General features: G+C 41.9%; 1 protein-coding gene across 4 annotated transcripts in view; it reads left to right on the forward strand.

The window, feature by feature from the left end:
* Positions 1-22,487, forward strand: part of Sb (serine proteinase stubble) — a 197,120-nt gene that overhangs the window by 88,401 nt on the left and 86,232 nt on the right. The gene's annotated exons all lie outside the window — the stretch shown is intronic.

A 22,487-nucleotide genomic window follows, 5' to 3' on the forward strand; every position in this document is an offset into this window, starting at 1 on the left:
TATATATATATATATATATATATATATACATATATATATATATATATATATATATATATATATATATATATATATATATATATATATATATATATATATATATATATATATATATACATATATATATATATATATATATATATATATATATATATATATATATATATATATATATATATATATATACATGGAGGAAGCTTGCCACCTGTATATTTTACGCTGGATTCCCATCGTTGGTTCCAGGTTCTTCGGGAGGGGTCGGTCGTGTGTACGTTAGCTGTCAGACAAGGTGCACGTATGGCGGAGGTTCGACCAAGTGTCCCGTTATTTCTGAACCTGGTTGTGGGCGGCACCCAGCTGATCACACCACTAATACCCCCATTGGTGGCGTGATGACCAGTGCCGCAGTATGCATCCCGCTGTGGAACCACAGGACAGTGGCCTAGACCGCCACCAGGCCCCACCTACCTCCTTGACAGTGGCTCAGGCCTCCATCAAGGCCCAGTCTTCCTCCATGACCGTAGATTTGGCCTCTGCAGCGCTGACTGTCACGCCATGACAGTGATGCGAGCCTCGAGTACAAACAACTCGTCTAGACCACACGACACGCTGTGATTGCATGCTATCCATGGACAACGAGAGCACCGCTAGTTATTCTGGTGTAGAAAACATAGCAGAGTCTAACTCACCAAATAAAACTCCTTCGTAAGAGAAAAGAACTCGCGGTAAATTTCATGTTGCTGTCAGGTCTCGAACACTGTGAGTTCCGCAAAGAATGATATAAATGTGACAGGAAGAAAATTTAAATATGCATACTTTTGGTGCTTAATATTGACATTTAGCTTTGTTTTTTTGGCAGTGATATATATCATTGTCTGTTGCACGTGCTGAGATAGAATTTCAGTTTCCAGTATGACACTAAATATGAAATTCACAGGAGAGAATACATCTGCTGTTGTTAGCAGCATTATGCTGTTATAAAACAATATTAAAGACATTTATTGAAGCAGGTATAATGCCTCCCAAGATTATAACTCGTTTGATGAGATGAAAGAATTAAGGGACAAGTTTTGTATAGACTTCACCTGCCCTAGAAAGTGTCCAAGTTGTGAAGCAGCAACGGGACACGGTTACTTATCAGGATTTCATTTCCCCAGAAGGTTATGTATTCTCACGAAGACAACTGTCGAAGCGTTGAGAATCAAATCCTAATCTAGCAGCACGTGTCTCACTGCTGTCTTAACACTTGTCTGAATGAAGAACATTTTACGTACGCATTTTGCATCTGCTCCTGGACGAAATCTTAAGCAGTTAACACGTGTTGTCTGTATCACTCGTCTGTCGGAATTCACATCTGCCGTGTCACTGTTCTTCTTGTAATGAGAGAGTCTCGTGAAAGTGAGGTCGACACCTGTGGAGACTTCAAAAAGATATAGTTCATTCACCTCCAGGGTGTGTGTGTGTGTGTGTGTGTGTGTGTGTGTGTGTGTGTGTGTGTGTGTGTGTGTGTCTCGGTGTAGCTACTTACCGCCCCAGAGACTGGTCCACAAGGTAACTATGTGACTGTAGCTTGTCATGACCACAGGGGCTTCCAGTTTCTTTTGCACCACCTTCTAACCCAAGAATACACTTACGAATTTGGGGGACCATTTGCACCACGTTTTCAACTGCTCAGATGAGCGTTTGGTTTTCTGACGTATGATGTATAACGATTTTCCGATGTGCTAGACGTTTTCTCTGTAGACTGTGAAAGGAATATATATATATATATATATATATATATATATATATATATATATATATATATATATATATATATATATATATATATATATTGTTACGAACTCAATACTTATTCAGGCAAGGTCGCCAGTAACATACGTTACAAATACTACTGTTCCTTGTCTTGCAAGGACGTTATAGATTTGTCAAGTTGCACAACTCAGGATAACACAATAATAAGTTATGGGATTGAATTAAAGACCAGCATTACACTAAATCTACTTATAATGAAAGAATTCAAGTGTACAAAGATAGGCACATAAATCAAGCATGAAACATTACGTTAACACTGAACATTAGAGTTAACATTGAACATAAGATAACATTTGTACATGACTTAACATTCCAGATAAGATTTCAAGCCAGGAGTTCTCTTTCCTCTATGGCAGTTCTTCGATAACATTACACTGATAATTATAACGGGCTTACAGCACAACACTTGGGTAATGGGCTTATAGCACAGCAGGGCTTACAGGCTTACAACACAGCAGGACTTACAGCAGGGGTGGACCACTTACCTCGCTGGGCTAGAAAGAGCGAGACTCAGCGGGTGTCATGGGTATATAAGCGTTCCCTGCTAGCTATACAACCTTACATTTTGATTGGCTATGAGCTTCAGTTACATTCTGATTGGTTGGAGGAACAGTTACACAAACTGCGTAGATCACCCTCCCTCTGGTAAGCCTGCAGCGACATGTCCAGTACGGTGGCGAAATATTCCGCAGCTGATGACAGCTTACTCCCCCCCCCCCTCCTCGGAGAAGGGTCGGGGTGCTCAAGGACAAATGACCATCTGGTTTCAAAATAAAATTAAAATTAAAGTATTACGCCTAATGCTTGGTGTGAACTGACGCTCGGAGGACGTCTCAGAGGGAGGCCTTAATCCTCGTCCTGATAAGAAATATCAATACCATATGGACACACACACGTTATATACGCGAACATGTGAGCACAAGCACACGTGTTCCGCAACACCCCCCTCCTTAAAGGAGAAAATTCCTGGAAGAGGAATTTTCTTAAGAGCGGGATAAACAATCAGCTAACACTGTCTGTTAACACATAAGATGTGCTGAAAATAATGTAACGTAAAAATTGTACATAACAAGGCCCATCTATTTAATATTGACTCCGTTCCCATAACTTGTGAACATTTTGAAAGGTTTGGTAGTCAGTACACTCTGATTGGCTGAAGAACACAAATATACAGTGTTATAATACAAATAGGAAAACAAAGGTTACTTCTATGATTGCTTGAATAACACATAAACAAAGTGCTACAATACAAATAGCAAAACAAAAGTTCCATCTTCTTGGTGGGGGCTATATGTTTGGGCTCAACCTTCTTTCCGTCCTCCTGCATGGGGACCTTTCCAGCTTTTACAACACTGGCGGCATTCACAGCTAATCTGGTTGGAGCCTGCAAAATAAAACAGTCAAAAAAAAAGTAGTGTTCCCAACTGATGAGAGAGGCTGTCTAACACTGCTCATTTCAAACATATCTAACATTTATCAACAGATTTATGAGAGGGGGTTGTAACTGCGAGAAAAGTTTCTAATACACTCTGTAATACCCAACTGTACCCACAAACGTCTCGGTTCTCTCCGAGATCGGGGGGAACTCATTACGGGCTAATACTTGGACCTTTACGGTCGGTGGAAGGCGGGGACTGACAAACCTCTGGCAAAACTCTGGGTACGTCGACAGGAGGGCAAACCTTTCTACCCGTCACTTCCCAGGCAGGTGCTAAAGCGTCTCCGTCTCCCCGGGTCTCCGAGGCCTTCACAGCTACGTCGTCAACTTCGTCACACGCGGCTACCGCTGGACGTTGGATGATGCAGACTGATACCGTCGGTTCATAGGGACCCTGAAAACGGGCAGCCAAGGGTTGACCTGGCTGCTGTAGAAGCCACACCTCGTCGCCTGTCTCTACACTTCTAAATCGAGACCGTCTGTCACGCCACCTCGTCCTTCATCCACGACTCTCTTAAATGGGCTCGAGACAAATCCTCAATTCCTCTGTCACAACGGAGGCTACACCAGGAGAGAGGGTATCACACAGCTCCTCTCGCTGGTCTCACTCTCAAGAAGAGTGTAACAGTGGTCAGAGGAGGTCATTAGCAATGGGCTCACAATGTCAATTAACTCGGTCAAACCGACCTTTTAAATGGGGGAGTAGGAACTCGCCTGTCTCTACGCTTCTGAATCGAGACAGTCTGAGTAGGCTTCCCTTCGCCTTCCCCATTACATGACACTGAACACCACTTCCTCAGGTCTCACCCTCAGGGAGAGTCTTCACTCCCTGCGTTTCAACGGCTATGTCCTCAGGCACACGGCCTGCCGTGCCAGTTGTCATGGACCTGGCACCATCGTGGTTGTAGACAATATCTGGTACCTCTTCGTCAAGCTGCACCGCCTCCGTGGACTTTACCGGGCCCGTAGGCAACACCGGCATTGGGTTCATCTTCCCACCCGCTAGGTCACTGCCTAACACGAAGTCCACGTCTAAGACAGGAACTTATCTACAATCCCTACAAGATCATGGCCCGTGAAGAAATCTATTTCTGCCCTCACATTGACTAGTGGAGCTTCCTTGGGACCAGACAGTCTGTCTAGCAAGACTCGGTCTCCAGACTCTTCTCGCGGCACCAAGCCATCCACCATTAGGGACTGTAGCGCACCAGACTCCCGTAATACGGTCACTTTTCGTCGTACACCACATCTACTAACATAGCCCTTAGACAGGAATGCATTGTAGTTCCCACATAACAGATCCTATAATAAGGACAGATTAATCAGCAGTCTCGCAACCCCTCACTCTCCTAAGAGCAGAAACAGCCTCACCTACTTTACTAAATTGGCCCTAAAATTAAGAAGAGACCCAATGGCCTACAATTATATTAAAAAAAAAGGTAGAGTCTCTGGACTCCTTCTCTCGAGCCCAGCAATCCCTCACCTGGTGCCCAGCCTTGCCACAATAAAAACAACTCTTAACTCTGTTGGAGTATTTCCCCTTACTTTCATGAGTTACCGGCAAGGTAGCAGATTCAGGTGGGATTACATAATCAGTGGTCCTCCCTCTGCTGTCGTAGCCCTTTGAATGCCTGCCCGCGTCAAGTTTACTGAACTTTGGTACGAGATGTAAGTTACCCAACTGAGACGACACTGGTCCTGATGGTGAAGCGTTAAGTCTAAGTTTAATGATCGAACGGTATTGTCACCACTGATCAACGACATGATTAATGAATCGAGGAAAGAGATTCCGTTAAGGCAAGAAATATCCTGGCAAGGTCGCCAATTTATATGTTACGAATTCAATACTTATTCAGGCAAGGTCGCCAGTAACATACGTTACAAATACTACTGTTCCTTGTCTTGCAAGGACGTTATAGATTTGTCAAGTTGCACAACTCAGGATAACACAATAATAGTTATGGGATTGAATTAAAGACCAGCATTACACTAAATCTACTTATAATGAAAGAATTCAAGTGTACAAAGATAGGCACATAAATCAAGCATGAAACATTATGTTAACACTGAACATTAGAGTTAACATTGAACATAAGATAACATTCGTACATGACTTAACATTCCAGATAAGATTTCAAGCCAGGAGTTCTCTTTCCTCTATGGCAGTTCTTCGATAACATTACACTGATAATTATAACGGGCTTACAGCACAACACTTGGGTAATGGGCTTATTACACAGCAGGGCTTACAGGCTTACAACACAGCAGGACTTACAGCAGGGGTGGACCACTTACCTCGCTGGGCTAGAAAGAGCGAGACTCAGCGGGTGTCATGGGTATATAAGCGTTCCCTGCTAGCTATACAACCTTACATTTTGATTGGCTATGAGCTTCAGTTACATTCTGATTGGTTGGAGGAACAGTTACACAAACTGCGTAGATCACCCTCCCTCTGGTAAGCCTGCAGCGACATGTCCAGTACGGTGGCGAAATATTCCGCAGCTGATGACAACTTACTCCCCCCCCCCCCCTCCTCGGAGAAGGGTCGGGGTGCTCAAGGACAAATGACCATCTGGTTTCAAAATAAAATTAAAATTAAAGTATTACGCCTAATGCTTGGTGTGAACTGACGCTCGGAGGACGTCTCAGAGGGAGGCCTTAATCCTCGTCCTGATAAGAAATATCAATACCATATGGACACACACACGTTATATACGCGAACATGTGAGCACAAGCACACGTGTTCCGTAACAATATATATATACATATATATATAAATATATATATATATATATATATATATATATATATATATATATATATATATATATATATATATATATATATATAGATAGATAGATAGATCACACAGACTCAAGGTCCAAACGAGGTGGTCTGGTCTTAACACTACCAGAAGAGACGCAGTCGCCTTAAAAACAGCAGAGGAAATGGACAACAAAGGAGGAAGGATAGGAAGCAAGGAGGATGGCTCAGTCTGTAGCATGAGGGAGCAACATGCACTGACATAAGGACCCCTAGTATGCAGTGCACCATTATCCCACAATGTCTTACCTAAGACTTCCACTTGAGATTAACTAATGTTTCAAGTCTCGTTCATAGTGAAACGTTGCAGCATAATGTTGTTGGAAGACCTCAGTCCCCCTTACTTATACCTGGCACTTCGACACCACCTGCGACATCTCTGATGTCATCTGACACCAGGTGCGTCACACAAGTGACACTACTGGTGTAATCTGACACCACCTCATCAGCAGCACATAGTCCTACATCATTGTCAGTTATGGGAGACGAGTGCTGATATGCCGTAGCCAGTGCCGTGCCACCACGTGTGTCGTACCCCTTATGTGGTGAAGTAACACATCGTACTTGACACGTGTAACCGTGTGTGTGTGTGTGTGTGTGTGTGTGTGTGTGATGTCTGCATCACCTGTACGACACACCGGCACCATGTGTGTCCTGAATCCACTTCATACCTAATGATGAAGAGTTTCCCCCCCGAAGCTGCGATCACGACCAGATAGACCTGTTCTCCTCTCCCCGGGAGGAGTGCAGGCTCGTTTGTCATGACGCCTGAGCTCAGAGGAGCAGGTAATTGTAAAGAAACAGGACTTGCCAGGTTTACCTGAGGTGTACGTCTCTATCAGTGTTAATTCGCTTGATTATAAAAGATCTTTTGTTGCTATGGGATTTTTTTCTTATCGGTGCCGTGCCATCTCATTCTATAGAAATTATTCAGTAGCAAAATTCATATTCATCATTTTGTATAGACGTACACCCCTTGAGCACGACGGTACAACCATTGAACACAACGGTACATCCCTTGAGCACAACGGTACACCCCTTGAGCACGACGGTACGACCTTTGAGCACGACGGTACACCCCTTGAACACGACGGTACGACCCTTGAACACAACGGTACATCCCTTGAGTACAACGGTACACCCCTTGAGCACGACGGTACAACTTTTGAGCACGACGGTACACCCCTTGAGCACGACGGTACGACCCTTGAGAACAACGGTACGACCCTTGAGCACGACGGTACACCCCTTGAGTACGACGGTACACCTCTTGAGCACGACGGTACGACCCTTGAGCACGACGGTACGACCCTTGAGCACGACGGTACGACCCTTGAGCACAACGGTACACTCCTGAGCACGACAGTATACCACCCATGCCCGGCCTTTGACTGGATCGTTGAGGATTAGTTCAAAGACCAGGCCATCATACCCTGGGGTCGTACCATTTCTGCTCGAGGACTGTACAGTCGTGTTAGAGGATCATGCCATCGTGCTTAAAGGATTGACGAAGTTTTCACGATCAGTGAGGAAGGTGGTGATATTCTTGGCAAATCTTGTGCAATGGATGTGTAATGTGCCTGAACGGGCAGACGCGAGACACTAGTCCGTACTTCCGCACTACAGCATTACGATACATGCTGTGTGTCGATCAAGATTTATGGTTCTAGAGAGGGTATGCCTCTGACATGCAGTGATGATCATGCACCTGAGGCCAGGTGTGGTTTGAGGATGCTAACGGGAGTGGTGCGCGTGCTGAGGACGACAGCTGAATAGCAATTGATGGAATGACTCGATCACTCTCTATCCAGCCATGATCGATTATGCAGACATTGTTCTATTGGAATTTCTCCCGGTTGATTCTGGCGGGTAAAGGAACGATCCCGTGCCACAATATTTACTACAGACTATGCTCACTCAGTGGACCCACCAGCTTTCACTAGCTACTGACGCAGTACGAACGACTTTCTCTCAGGACAGACAAGCAGACAGACAGACACAACCTTAAACCTCACATAGTGAAGCTATGGTGGTGGTTAGACTTTCACTTGAGGGAGATGGAATATGGTCAACTCTCACCTCCACACCTTGATATTTCCTTGAGAGAAGGGTGTGGTGCTTGATACTCCATCATCACCGAGGGAAGACAGATGGCTTGAGAGATGCTAAGTAAAGACAGACAGACAGCTAGAAGCAGTAAATAGGGACTGACAGCCTGGAGGCTATAAGTAAAGACAGGCAGATGGCTGGAAGTATTGAAAAAAGGACAGACATATGGCTAGAAACAGAGAATGATATGTCTAGAAACAATGAACAAGAACAGACATACTTGGTGCATATCTGGTGAGGTCTTCATGGGTCTTCAACAACACAGTCCGGGCTGTGCCCAGACTGCTATATTTGGTAGTTGTAAGACCACTCTTAAACTTCTCTGCCGTGCATCCTAAGCAGTTTCTGATGGTAGTTGGCAAGGCATTGACGAGTCTTGAGCCCCAGATGTTTAAGGTGTTCGCTCTGTCTGTGCACATCACACCTTTGGATTTTAGAGGTTGTATTATACAAGTTTTCCATGCCCGTCGTGTCAGTAGGCTGTTATTTCCGAACGTAAGCTGGAGACCATACCCTCTACTATTTTCCAGGTATGTACCAGGTATATCAGGTATATACCTGATGTAGCTCTCCCGTGTTCGATAGAATGAACATGAGAGGAGAGACAGCTGGATAGGAACAGTAAGTAAGGACAGACAGATGGCTGGAAGCAGTAAGGAGAGACAGGGAGCTGGAAGGAACTTGTATGGAGAGGCAAGTGGCCTGGAACAATGAGTAAGGACAGACAGAGAGTAGGGAAGTTATCGAGGAAAAGGTTTTCTTTTGCATATAAATGTTTTTCAGGATGGCAGTTGTACATAAGACATTTACAGTGTAGTAGCTTTCACTGTGGTGGGCAGATACACTGATGGTAACTTGGACTGCGTCAGCAGCTTTCACTGTAGTGGGCAGGTACACTGCTGGTAACTGTTACTCGCGCCACATCTACGGAAAAGAACTTGTACAGGTGGGACCCAAAACATATCGTTACAGTGATTTCTTGATTTACAATTACAGTTAACGGCATCCGTTACAAAGAAGTAATCTCTCTCTCTCTCTCTCTCTCTCTCTCTCTCTCTCTCTCTCTCTCTCTCTCTCTCTCTCTCTCTCTCTCTCTCTCTCTCTCTCTCATCTCCATGGAGATACTACCTGCTGGGTTATCGGGAGGATTAGCGACGGTTGCTCGGTGAGCCAGCGCTTCCGTGGCTGCCGAGTTCCACTCCTTGACTGAGGCTTCTGACGTTTTTGTTTCTGTCTTAACCCACACGAGTGCTGCTGGCACTCAGACTATAAACACACTATCAAATCTCACGCAAAACATTTAACAACTCGTAACTCACACTCACACATGGCTCTAGATTTTCCTGCGGTGAGTACAACGCGCTAGCCTGACCCGCCTTTTGGCAAAATCTCGTCGTACGTAATCAAATATAAGTACCGCCTTTCTTGGTTTATATGACGATAACAGATTTCTCGGTGAAAGATGATCGGTCGATTGTGTAGAGGTATCAACTGACAGAGTCATTTCGGTCGTCAACCTCAAACTATGTACATACAACCATCAGCCGAAAAAATCTTGAACACCTCTTCAGGTGTTAGAGTTAATGCTAAGACCATACCCACGCTCTCACCATGTACGTAAATGGCCCGCGAACGACAGCTTCGCGGTGCACGTAAGGTTCTAACAAAGAAAAAATAATCCAATCTGAAATTAAGAATTATGTAACTCATGTATATATATATATATATATATATATATATATATATATATATATATATATATATATATATATATATATATATATGATTGAAATTTGATTAGATTTTACTTGTTAAATGATACCATGTGAACAGTATATCCGAAGAGCATGACCTTGGCCACTAGATTTACCATCTCTGTTACTATACTGATGATGCTTCCCATTGTACTGTTAGCACTACTGTAATGATGACTAGTAATGCAGGTACTATTTGTACTGTTGCTAATACTACGTACTTAGCACTTATGCGAGCGTTACTATTGCTACGACTTTACCACTGCTACTACTACTATGACTATTACTACTACTATTGCTACTACCACTGATACTTCTGCTATTACTACTGAATGGCTCTCGATAACGTTTAGAAACAAAAAGTGCCATGCTTCTTCTGTGAACGTGTTTAGAATCAGTAAAGGAAAAAATGATAATTTCAGACCGAATTAGCCATTATGACGCCCGCAGCGCCAAGGAAGTTGGCCACGTCCACTGAGCGTGATCGCAGATCTATGTCCATGTGGGAAGAGAGCAGGGCAATTGATTATCAATAACCTATATGGCACTATGCTTCCAGTTACTTAGACTGGATCAGGGTTACACATTGTCTCACAGACTATGTGTTCTTGTGTTCAATGCAACCGAGTGAAAGTGTTGCACGGTAGAAGAAATCACAATTGTTCATTTTGCACACTAAGCTGGGTCGCCTAATTGGATTGGCATATAAATTCAAGCTTTCGCCTTCACAGGGAAAATGGTTTCGCTATGCGCATTCGACAGTCACCATTAGTTGCAACACCTGACTAGGTTTGTTCCACTCTACAGTCTGTCTTTATATCTCATCTCCAGCCCTTCATTCCCAACAGTCATTGGCTTGACATTATTTAACAATACAGTGAGGTTTTCCCTGAGTTTATCATTGAAGCTGTGTTACACCAAGCCATAACGTAGACTCTATCATCACAGATCATCTCACCGTCCTCTCTGCTGCCATGTGCTCTGCCTGGAGATAGCGCTCCTCTCCGCCTCGAGTATAAATTTTTTTGTTCAAGTCTGCTTTCCATAGTAAGACCTCAACCACCGGGACTGCTTCTCGCATGAGGGGGGTCAGGCTGGCCCATAGTTATGCAACCCCAGGACACTTTCTCATGGGTCTCTTGTAGCTCTGTTGCCACGTTCCACGTTCAAGAAAGGTGAGGTCGATTCCTTTGGACTGAAAATGCCCTTGACGATGCTGTACATCTTTTCGGTCTCTGATAATGATGCAGCCACATCGAAGGTGACTTTTCGCCTTGCGATGTTACCCAGTGTTACGTGATGTTATCCGATGAAACAAGCCCAGTTCCTCTTTTGTGGGGACTCCTGTAACTTCAAGGCTGCCCTGCAATCAGGAGCAGGAAAAAGATGGACTCCTTTGGAGCGAGAAGTTCTCAGCGGAAACTGTCTATTGGTAATCATACAGCCTTCCCACGGGTGACTTTACACTCACAGTGCAGCCACTTGTAGTCAGAATCCAATGACATCGTCCTGTACATATGAGTGTACGGATAGTCCCCATTCCACTTTTCTTTCCCCCACACCCGATCGCCGCTCCCTGCGTCAGCGAAGTAGTGCCAGGAAGCAAACGAAGAAAGGCCACGTCTGCGCACGTTCATACTCGAGCTGTCATGTGCAATGCAACGAAACCAAAGGAATATATATATATATATATATATATATATATATATATATATATATATATATATATATATATATATATATATATGAGTTTGTGTAATATCTGAAAACGTTAAGGCTTAGTACATATAGAGGGTTAAGAGGCGGGTAACATGAGTATAAAACTTTGTCTCAATAATATACAAATACTTTACACAAATGATGATCAGACATGCTGACAGATAGAGAGACAGACAGACAGATAGACAGACAGACAGACAGATGAACAGACACACATACTCTCTCTCTCTCTCTCTCTCTCTCTCTCTCTCTCTCTCTCTCTCTCTCTCTCTCTCTCTCTCTCTCTCTCTCTCGGTTACGGCAAAAGGATTTGTTGGAAATTAAAAAGTACTCGACTGTGTTTAATCCTTCAAGCTTGCAGGCTGGTATCTTTCCATTTTCTCATAATTTCAAAGTCCATCTTCCCTTCTGTCGCCCCTCGGACATTCCCTTCCTCTGATAACGTGATCATGACACGGGAGAGGCAAAGGAATCTCAAAAAATAAAGCTAAAAGAAAAACCTGCCACAGAGACACTACTGCTCGCTCTTAGCCGCTGCTCGCCACCTTGCAGGAATCCCTAGGAAGCACTACACTCCACTGCTTAATACTGAGTGGCGGTAAGAGGACTTTTGCTCCCTCATTATCAACTCAGGGCAAGGGTGTTGAAGCTCGGGAGACGACGTGTAACGGGTGTGAATAGCGCGTTGTAGGTACAGTTCTGCTCGTTACTCAAGAGGTTAATGTTCATTTTTATGTGAGCCAGCCAGTGAGAGAGAGAGAGAGAGAGAGAGAGAGAGAGAGAGAGAGAGAGAGAGAGAGAGAGAGAGAGAGAGAGAGAGAGAGAGAGGCTCGCTGACGCTCGCTAACAAGTAGAACCCAAATTGACAGTAACGTTGTGAGGAGTGTGGGAAGACGTCTTCCATTTTCTTCCAAGAAAAAGTCATATCCGATTGATGAATTCCGAGAGAATAATTGCGTTTTCTATTTGCATTTTTTTTAACATGTTTCGTTTACTTTTGCAAGTGTCGCTGACATATTTGTGGACTCTTTGGTTCTGTCTGATTTGCTGTATGTTAGCTTGATGGTCCTCTTAACAGTGCTAAGGGTGATGTGGCGAAGATTCCTTAGTAGTGTAAGTAGAAAGAAGTATATAAGTGAAAATAAGTAATAAGTCAAATAAATAGAATAAGTAAGTAAAGATAAATAGTAAGGTAGTCAGTCAGTAAAGATGAAAAAGTAAGTAAGTGGGTAAGTAAAGTAAGTAAGCAAGTAAATAAGTAAAAGTAGTAAGTAAGTAAGTAAAAGTAGTAAATAAGTAAATAAGTAAAATTAGTAAGAAGTAAGTAAGTAAGTAAGTAAGTAAGTAAGTAAGTGCTCCTGACAGATGGGAAGCACTTGCTCGCCTGGCACTAGGTTGACGTGCCCCGCTGCATGAGGGCTGGACCAGCTCGCCCAGTGTTTGGGTATCAAGGTGGGACCCTTGACCTGACCCTTAATCACCAGGTCGAGGCGTCAGGCGACCATACCCAGAGGGCACCTGGGAGCTACCTGGTCACAGTTCTAGGACACAAGGACGACTCGCCCTAACGCTTGGTAGACGGTCAGCTGGTTCATAAACGCCTTCATAGACGACCACCTTACCCAGGACCTTAGCGTATTGTGCTACATGAGTACACGCACTTATATAGTTATGCGTACGTTTATAAGTAGAAGCACTTTATGGAGTTATGATAAGAGTTGTAGACCCCAAAAAATAGATTGTAAAAGAATGTATTTGAGATCTGCACCTTTGAATTTTGTGAATAATACGCGTTAACCATGACAACAGTATTACCAAATATAGCGATTTCACGATGAGTACAGTTAAAAGGAATATATATATATATATATATGTATATATATATATATATATATATATATATATATATATATATATATATATATATATATATATATATATATATATATACATATATATATATATATATATATATACATATATAGCGTTTGAGATGGCCTTGATTTGGAAATTCAGTTGCCTATGTCGTATCATCTGACATAGAAAAAAGTGGATTATGATATTTAGACTCGGTTCAAGGAAGTACAAGGTGGTGAGGTTGAGGACGCGGTGCAACGAAAGCCCTCCGGTGGTGTCATTACCAAGCATGATATAAACCTCACCCGCCAACCGTGTCAATATCGACGGAGAATGGTACGGATCTGCATTGTTCCGTACCACGTACCGCCCTGCCCTGGCGCGGTACCACTTTGGTATGAAGCTGCTAAACACACACACACACACACACACACACACACACACACACACACACACTCACACACACACAAACCTATCTATGTGTGTGTGTGTGTGTGTGTGTGTGTGTGTGTGTGTGTGTGTGTGTGTGTGTTTCTAAACTGTATGCGGTTCCTAAACCTGTTTGATTGTATAAATTTATACGTTAATTTGTTTATTTTTTCATAGAATTCACAGTTTCTTGCGGTTATAGCATCAAGTACTAAACGTACTTCATAAAGTTATACTCAGGGAATAGTGAGGTAAACTGTAGCACATGTGTCAGGTCTTGCTTAACAATCGTGAGCGTTTGGTTCAGCGTCTGGTTACAACCTCGTATTAGAGAGGATGGCTTGTCGTAACTGTTGACGAGAAGACGGTATGTAAGGCAGGTGTGTGTGTCGGTAGAACACTGATGGGTTAACACTGGAGAACACTATCATTATAGGTCGTGAGTGCGCGAACGATCAGTCGGTTACCCAAATTTCCGTCCTAGGAAATTCACGTCTTCTGATCGCTTCACATGATGACTGAATCCCCTTGAACACGGTGGTACGACCCTTGAGCACGAAGGTACGAAACCATAGGTACAAAATGATCTGGTGTCATATCTGACCCGTAATAATGGTCAGGTCAAAGACCAAGCCATCAAACCCAAGGATCGTACCGTTGTGTTCAAAGAGCGTTGATTCCCTGTGCAAGGTGATCTCTTGTTTACCCGCTAAATATATTGAAAGACCTGCAGTGATTCGTCATGTAAAAGGCCCAGTTATACACTCGGTCCATTTTTTAGTGTAGAACATCACAAAGACAACTGAATGCTGACTGTACGTGGTGTACAAGTACTATACACATTTTGCGTTGGGAAGGAAAACTGTCTGTTATCTTCGAAGTCTGCTTCGAGGAACAACTTTACTTGTAACTATGAAATTTCTATAAGAAGCTGTAGTTCTTCGTCTTTTTGCACGCAGCTTTCATATTGCCTCTACTGAAGTACTCTGACACATGTGTCCAATCTCTTTATGTACACACACACACACACACACACACACACACACACACACACGTATATATATATATGTGTTGGAGGTTTGTATGTTCTATGAAGGTGCGCGTTCATATACACTTTATTCGTATATATATATATATATATATATATATATATATATATATATATATATATATATATATATATATATATATATATATATATATATATATATATATATATATATATGTATATATATATATATATATATATATATATATATATATATATATATATATATATATATATATATATATATATTGGAAAGGATCGCAATTTTGCGCGTGATCAAGATATTCCTGAGTCCACGAGGAATTCCCCGTGGACTCATAGGAATATATATATATATATATATATATATATATATATATATATATATATATATATATATATATATATAATTTCCTGTCGAGTGTCGTTGCTTTAGCCACAGATTGAACCTGGTAGCTGGGGTGGGTCACATCCGGTAGAGTGGACGTATGTTTTCCCAACCCATGAATACTTCGAATTCTAGTCCACAGAAGGAGCGTGTGATTGGGAGGTGAGGCGTTTTGTCTTGTTTAACTTGCTGGCTAATTATCTGCTTACAATTAAGGTCATTTACTGTACGGCCTTTGTTCCCTGCGCTTTATAGACTTGATCTCAAACTTTCCGCAAGAAATTTCATTCAGAGCGAGTAATTGTTTATATGGCCGTAACGCAACCCTACATTACACGCAACCCACTTCCCCTTTTCTCTCCGGGTTTCGACATCTGGATTACGGTCTGTTGTTTGGAAAGTATCAGTCGGTTTTACTCTTCTGTTCATTGTTGTTGTATATCTCCTCAGTGACTGCTTTTGTTAAATCACCTGTTTCTTTGTGACGGATCCTGAATAATCTCATTTCCATCTCGTATCTATCTATCTATCTATCTATCTATTTATATATATATATATATATATATATATATATATATATATATATATATTTTTATTCTTTTATTATACTTTGTCGCTGTCTCCCGCGTTTGCGAGGTAGCGCAAGGAAACAGACGAAAGAAATGCCCCCCCCCCCCCATACACATGTATATACATACGTCCACACACGCAAATATACACACCTACACAGCTTTCCATGGTTTACCCCAGACGCTTCACATGCCTTGATTCAATCCACTGACAGCACGTCAACCACGGTATACCACATCGCTCCAATTTACTCTGTTCCTTGCCCTCCTTTCACCCTCCTGCATGTTCAGGCCCCGATCACACAAAATCTTTTTCACTCCATCTTTCCACCTCCAATTTGGTCTCCCTCTTCTCCTCGTTCCCTCCACCTCCGACACATATATCCTCTTGGTCAATCTTTCCTCACTCATTCTCTCCATGTGCCCAAACCACTTCAAAATACCCTCTTCTGCTCTCTCAACCACGCTCTTTTTATTTCCACACATCTCTCTCACCCTTACGTTACTCACTCGATCAAACCACCTCACACCACACATTGTCCTCAAACATCTCATTTCCAGCACATCCATCCTCCTGCGCACAACTCTATCCATAGCCCACGCCTCGCAACCATACAACATTGTTGGAACTACTATTCCTTCAAACATACCCATTTTTGCTTTCCGAGATAATGTTCACGACTTCCACACATTCTTCAAGGCCCCCAGAATTTTCGCCCCCTCCCCCACCCTATGATCCACTTCCGCTTCCATGGTTCCATCCGCTGCCAGATCCACTCCCAGATATCTAAAACACTTCACTTCCTCCAGTTTTTCTCCATTCAAACTCACCTCCCAATTGACTTGACCCTCAACCCTACTATACCTAATAACCTTGCTCTTTTTCACATTTACTCTTAACTTTCTTCTTCCACACACTTTACCAAACTCAGTCACCAGCTTCTGCAGTTTCTCACATGAATCAGCCACCAGCGCTGTATCATCAGCGAACAACAACTGACTCACTTCCCAAGCTCTCTCCTCCCCAACAGACTTCATACTTGCCCCTCTTTCCAAAACTCTTGCATTTACCTCCCTAACAACCCCATCCATAAACAAATTAAACAACCATGGAGACATCACACACCCCTGCCGCAAACCTACATTCACTGAGAACCAATCACTTTCCTCTCTTCCTACACGTACACATATATACACATATATACACGAATAAAGTGCATACGAACGCACACCTTCATAGAAAATACAAACCTTCAACAGCCAGGATCGAACCCGGGACCCCATAGCCTGGCGGTAGCTTCCCGCCCGTGGCACAGGGGTCCCGGTTTCGATCCTGGTTGTTGGAGGTTTGTATGTTATATATATATATATATATATATATATATATATATATATATATATATATATATATATATATATATATATATATATATATATATAAATATATATATATATATATATATATATATATATATATATATATATATATATATATATATATATATATATATATATATATATTAGAGAGAGAGAGAGAGAGAGATATGTGGTATGGAGAAGAACATTCCCAGTCGAAGCCATGCCGGCTGATGAGGCTCCCTCAACCTACCTCGGCTTCATCATAGATAACCGGGTCATCCACCTACCGTAGCACTGCCTACGGTACTACTTGTTTATCTGTCGATGATTTATGGATAACTTCCATACCCTGTGCTTTACTGTCACTCCCACAGGTTCCAGTGTCCTTGATCCCTTTGGGTTTTGGGAGATTATGTGCATGTTTTCTTCCCTGAGCTCCATCTCCGAACCTCTGCTCCCCTGGGTTCCAGTGCTCCGTCACCCTAAGTGGGTTTCACCAAAGTCTGCTTGATTCATCGTGTCTCCAGAGCTCTACCATTGCTTCCTCATCTACGGATCCTCATCTTGGGCTCGAACACGGCCCGAGTACTCCTCTCTCCTGAGTTCCAACACTGTGTAACTGTTCCTGTCTATACCCTTAGGGCTACTTCAGACTGACCCCTTCCTCCACCTCAGATGTTACATCTACCAATGAATTCAGAAAAGTCTATCTGCCACTTTCTATCTGGATACCGCCGAGGGCTGACTGCTACTTCGTCTACTTTAGATTCTACTAAGTTGTAATCGTACCCTCATAACTTAGCTTCGTCACTACCCTTATATCTATCGCTATCATCATCCAGACATCATGAAAGTTGGACAACTGCCATATCCTCCCTTGGATCCGCCATTCAGTTCCCCCCTGGACTGACTCCTATCTCAGCCACTGTTGATTATATCAATGCTCCCTTATCAGTATTCCTTTATCATATACTGCTCCGTCTATATTCCCCCTGCTGTTGAACAATACTCCATTACGCTCGTCCACCCTGCAATCTACCACTACTAACCTACCTACTCTCATCTGCTCTAGAATCTACAAGTGCTCTAGTTGCACGTATCTACAATAAACTCCTTCACTAATGTCTCATCTGCCCCTACATTTCACCACTGCTCCCTCGTCTACGTCAGTCTACCGTGGCCTCTCATGTAGGGACCGCCCGCTCCTCTACTCTACTGTGGGTTGCTCCGCGGTCTACTGCCCCCCTTCAACTCTCTCTACGAATAAAACCCCAGCCCGTGCAGCGCCGAGGGAAAGCAGGTAATGACGTTGAACCAGCACAAACACACCCCCGATGACGGAGGCTTTTTTTAGCCTTTTTTTTCCCCCGCGATCTAATTGTGTTAATTGGATTGTAGAGTGAGAGGTATAAATTGTTAATTGGATTGTAGAGGTAAGAGACCTAATTGGATCATAGAGCAAGAGGGTTAATGGTGTTAAGAGGTTTAATGGTGTTAAATGGAGTGTAGAGGGCTATCTTCACTGTATATTACAATATCTAATCGTTTTATCTTGACTGGAGTACAGGCTCTGATGCAGACAGTCTCATAATTGGAGTTTATGATATGGTATTAGGACACGTGTCTTGATTACAAAGTATAAATATCAACATAGTATATATATATATATATATATATATATATATATATATATATATATATATATATATATATATATATATATTTTTTCTTTTTTTTTTTTGCTTTGTCGCTGTCTCCCGCGCTTGCGAGGTAGCGCAAGGAAACAGACGAAAGAAATGGCCCAACCCACCCCCATACGTATACATGTATATACATACGTCCACACACGCAAATATACATACCTACACAGCTTTCCATGGTTTACCCCAGACGCTTCACATGCCCTGATTCAATCCACTGACAGCACGTCAACCCCGGTATACCACATCGATCCAATTCACTCTATTCCTTGCCCTCCTTTCACCCTCCTGCATGTTCAGGCCCCGATCACACAAACTCTTTTTCACTCCATCTTTCCACCTCCAATTTGGTCTCCCACTTCTCCTCGTTCCCTCCACCTCCGACACATATATCCTCTTGGTCAATCTTTCCTCACTCATTCTCTCCATGTGCCCAAACCATTTCAAAACACCCTCTTCTGCTCTCTCAACCACGCTCTTTTTATTTCCACACATCTATCTTACCCTTACGTTACTTACTCGATCAAACCACCTCACACCACACATTGTCCTCAAACATCTCATTTCCAGCACATCCACCCTCCTGCGCACAACTCTATCCATAGCCCACGCCTCGCAACCATACAACATTATTGGAACCACTACTCCTTCAAACATACCCATTTTTGCTTTCCGAGATTATGTTCTCGACTTCCACACATTCTTCAAGGCTCCCAGGATTTTCATCCCCTCCCCCACCCTATGATCCACTTCCGCTTCCATGGTTCCATCCGCTGCCAGATCCACTCCCATATATCTAAAACACTTTACTTCCTCCAGTTTTTCTCCATTCAAACTTACCTCCCAATTGACTTGACCCTTAACCCTACTGTACCTAATAACCTTGCTCTTATTCACATTTACTCTTAACTTTCTTCTTTCACACACTTTACCAAACTCAGTCACCAGCTTCTGCAGTTTCTTACATGAATCAGCCACCAGCGCTGTATCATCAGCGAACAACAACTGACTCACTTCCCAAGCTCTCTCATTCACAACAGACTTCATACTTGCCCCTCTTTCCAAAACTCTTGCATTCACCTCCTTAACAACCCCATCCATAAACAAATTAAACAACCATGGAGACATCACACACCCCTGCCGCAAACATACATCACTGAGAACCAATCACTTTCCTCTCTTCCTACACGTACACATGCCTTACATCCTAGATAAAAACTTTTCACTGCTTCTAACAATTTGCCTCCCACACCATATATTCTTAATACCTTCCACAGAGCATCTCTATCAACTCTATCATATGCCTTCTCCAGATCCATAAATGCTACATATAAATCCATTTGATTTTCTAAGTATTTCTCACATACATTCTTCAAAGCAAACACCTGATCCACACATCCTCTACCACTTCTGAAACCACACTGCTCTTCCCCAATCTGATGCTCTGTACATGCCTTCACCCTCTCAATCAATACCCTCTCTTATAATTTACCAGGAATACTCAACAAACTTATACCTCTGAAATTTGAGCACTCACTTTTATCCCCTTTGCCTTTGTACAATGGCACTATGCACGCATTCCGCCAATCCTCAGGCACCTCACCATGAGTCATACATACATTAAATAACCTTACCAACCAGTCACTAATACAGTCACCCCCTTTTTTAATAAATTCCATTGCATTACCATCCAAACCTGCTACCTTGCCGGCATATATATATATATATATATATATATATATATATATATATATATATATATATATATATATATATATATATATATATATATATATATATATATATATGTATGTATGTATGTATGTATGTATGTATGTATGTATATACATACATACATACATACATACATACATACATACATGTATGTATATATATATATATATATATATATATATATATATATATATATATATATATATATATATATATATATATATCATGTTCAATTAACTTAATGAGTGGGAGTTAAGAAGTTGAAGAAACTGAATAGGTATCAAAATTCTCTGAAGATATTAACATAATTTTGAGGTCGGTAATCTTAAGATTTTGATGCCTTTCATAACACATGCCATACATTGATTATGAGCACAATTGTCAAGTTATCTTAGACCATTATTTCCAGTAATATTGATGCTGGAAATGAAAAACGTAGTTACCCGTAATAAGAAACACACGTGATATCACGGAGATGTTTTAAGATGGATGAGTCAGGCCTCTGGAATATAGAAAACTAGATTTGAACAGGACAGTAAGTAGTGTGCTCAAATTCCTAGTACCTTCAGCGCCACGGGCTACGACCCTTACGCACGACGGTACGACCTCTAGACACGACACCTAGGACCATCAGACACGACGGTACGACCCTTGAACACGACGGTACGACCCTTGGGTTTGATAATTCACCTCGACGTACACCTGAAATTTGAGAGTCAAACCCAAGGGTCGTGCAGTCTTGCTTAACTGGTCCACGTCTTATTTCTAACCCGGTTTCCTTATTTCTGGTATTTCCTTTGGCATAGATGGATAGATTAGAAATCAGTTACAGTCTCCCTTTTTTTATTGGGTATTGTCAGAGTGCTTTCTGAGAGCTCTGTCTTGTGTGTGATTTCAATTCTGGTGCCTATCTAACAGTTTCTGTGAGTCCTCTGAAGTTAAGTTGACGCTCCTTGACCTACTCTGATATCATTCGTGTGATTTAGGTGCTGTTTTTCTAATTTTTTCACAAAATTTCCTTCATTTTCTCGTATATAGAATAAATAAATAAATGAATAAATCGATAAATAATTAAATAATTAAATAAATGAATATATATATATATATATATATATATATATATATATATATATATATATATATATATATATATATATATATATATATATATATATATAGCTCCAAAGCGACTGAAATATGACCTTCAACGAAGTTGTATCATCGTCAGTAGACGAGAAAAGTCGATCTTCTCCTCCAGGATCTCATAAGAAGGCAGTCTATCATTTTCCTGCAGGTGCTGTAGAATTATGTATGTATGTATGTATGTTTGTAAGTATGTATGCAGGAATGCATACTGTGTGTGTGTGTGTGTGTGTGTGTGTGTGTGTGTGTGTGTGTCAGCTTACAGTCACTATATTTGTATAGGGATATGTATGCAGATGCAGACCAATATATGGTATTCAGATAAATTCACAGGGTTTCTCCCATACGTAGGTCGCACATAGACTGTACTAAATAAACCACTGGTTTACAAACTGTGTGTGGGGGTGGGGGGGGGGGGGCCTCCCGGGAGAGCCCTATAAATAACCACGGGCGAAGGAAAGGGTTATGGTAGTGACTATAGCTCATAAGCCTCCAAAAGTTCTCTTTAGTACTCTCATTTACACGCCTTCCAAAATCAATTTTTTTCTGTGATAATTATTTAATAAGAATACAGGCAAATGATTGTTATCTAACACCATTCAAGGTACTAAAGGGTATGATTA

The sequence above is a fragment of the Panulirus ornatus genome, chromosome 2 (assembly GCF_036320965.1).
Source record: "Panulirus ornatus isolate Po-2019 chromosome 2, ASM3632096v1, whole genome shotgun sequence".
Taxonomy (NCBI): domain Eukaryota; kingdom Metazoa; phylum Arthropoda; class Malacostraca; order Decapoda; family Palinuridae; genus Panulirus; species Panulirus ornatus.